Below are 2,353 nucleotides of genomic sequence, written 5' to 3'. Positions count from 1 at the left end.
ACAATGCTACCCATGAAGCCATGGTGACTAGGCTAGGATGCCCGGAAGTTTCCTTTAGGTTCAAGCAGCGTGATTTTGTTCATAATTTAGTCTGCTTGCCGATGGTCGGTCTTGATCTTATCTTGGGATTGGACTGGTTATCTAAGAACCATGTCCTGCTTGATTGTTCTACAAAATTGGTGTACTTTATGACGGAAGATACAGAAGGGCCGGTCGTGGTAAATAATTATTACTTGAATTCGATGATGGTGAACTGTTCCGGAACCGAATGTCAGGGTATCCTGTTGTTAGCCGTGGGTGTTTCGGGTGATGATCAAAGGTTGGAACAGATTCCGGTTGTGTGTGAGTTTCCAAAAGTGTTTCCCGATGATATTGATGAGTTTCACCTAACCGAGAGGTTGAGTTTGCTATTGAATTGGTGCCCGGGGCGGGACCAATCTCAAGTGCTCCTTATAGGATGTCACCGTTAGAGATGAACGAGCTAAAGTCTCAGTTAGAGGATTTGTTGGGAAAGAATTTTATATGACCAAGTGTCTCTCCGTGGGGTGCTCCAGTGTTACTGGTGAAGAAGAAGGATGGGAGTATGCGGCTCTGTGTGGATTACAGGCAGCTGAACAAGGTTACAATAAAGAATAAGTACCCATTGCCGAGAATTGATGATCTCATGGATCAGTTACAAGGAGCTGGAGTTTTCTCCAAGATCGATTTGCGATCCGGTTATCACCAGATAAGGGTGAGGGGTGAGGATATCCCGAAGACCGCTTTCAGGACTCGTTATGGTCATTACGAGTACACTGTAATGTCTTTTGGATTGACGAACGCTCCTGCGGTATTTATGGATTACATGAATAGAGTCCGCGTGGCTGACGCGTGGCTGACGCGTGGGCGTCACTTAGCTGTTTTTCCATCCACGCGTGCGCGTGGGTGACGCATACACGTTGATGAACTTTTTAGCGTTTCACGCGTGAGCGTGGGCGACGCGCACGCGTGATCTAGTTTTCTTCCCGTAATTGATTTTTTAGTTTTAAAAGCCAAATTTCATACTTCTAAGTCTCTGATTTTTAAGTTTTTGGGTCACGTGGTGAGTAAGAAGGGAATAGCCGTAGATCCAACTAAGGTGGAGGCTGTGATGGATTGGAAGCAACCAACCACCGTAACAGAGGTAAGGAGTTTTTTGGGTTTAGCTGGCTATTACCGAAGGTTTATCAAGGGCTTTTCACAGATAGCTTTGCCAATGACAAAGTTAACCTGCAAGGACACTCCATTTGTTTGGACTCCTGAGTGCGAGGAGAGCTTTCAGACATTGAAGAAAAAGTTGACCACTGCACCTGTGTTAGTGTTACCTGAGCCGAACGAGCCATTTGAGGTGTATTGTGATGCCTCATTGAAGGGTCTAGGGTGTGCGCTGATGCAGCATCGTAATGTGGTGGCGTATGCCTCTCGACAGTTGAGACCTCATGAAGTTAGTTACCCTATGCACGATTTGGAACTCGCTGCGGTTGTATTTGCCTTGAAGGTGTGGAGGCATTATCTCTATGGGGTTAAGTTCCAAGTTTTCTCTGATTATAAGAGCTTGAAGTATCTCTTTGGTCAGAAAGAGCTCAATATGAGGCAGAGAAGGTGGATGGAATTGTTGAAAGACTACGACTTTGAGTTACATTACCATCCGGGAAAGGCGAATGTAGTGGCAGATGCGTTGAGTCGGAAGTCGTTAAATGCGGCTTGGATGATGCTTCAAGAGGAGAAGTTGCTCAAGGGATTCGAGAGTCTGAGAATTGGTGCTCAAGAAGTATCCGGAACCTTGTGTCTGAGCCGATTAGAGATCTCAAGTGACTTTAAGTCCGAACTCCTAAAGGCTCATCAAAATGATGAAGCGTTATGGAAGGTGTTATCGGCTATTGAGCAAGGAAAACAGTGGAGAGTGTCGGAAGAAAAAGATGGGTTATGGAGATTCAAGGGTAGGATCATTGTGCCGGATGTTGGCACTTTGAGGCAAGATATTTTAAAGGAGGCACACAAAAGCGGATTCTCCATTCACCGGGGAAGTACTAAGATGTACCATGATTTAAAGGCGATGTTTTGGTGGCCGGGTATGAAGAATGATGTGGCGGAATATGTATCAAAGTGCTTAACTTGTCAAAAGGTAAAGATTGAACATCAAAGACCTTCCGGGATGTTGCAACCCTTAGAGATTCCACAATGAAAGTGGGAAAGTATTGCAATGGACTTTGTGTCAGGATTGCCAAGGACTAGGGCTGGTTTTGATGATATCTGGGTGATTGTGGACCAACTGACGAAGTCAGCTCACTTTTTGCCCATTCGGATGACTTACACCCTTGAGGAGCTAGCACAG

This window comes from Arachis duranensis, chromosome 7 (assembly GCF_000817695.3).
Source record: "Arachis duranensis cultivar V14167 chromosome 7, aradu.V14167.gnm2.J7QH, whole genome shotgun sequence".
NCBI lineage: Eukaryota > Viridiplantae > Streptophyta > Magnoliopsida > Fabales > Fabaceae > Arachis > Arachis duranensis.
The sequence above is the reverse complement of the archived record's forward strand: the minus strand, read 5'-3'. Positions refer to the sequence as shown.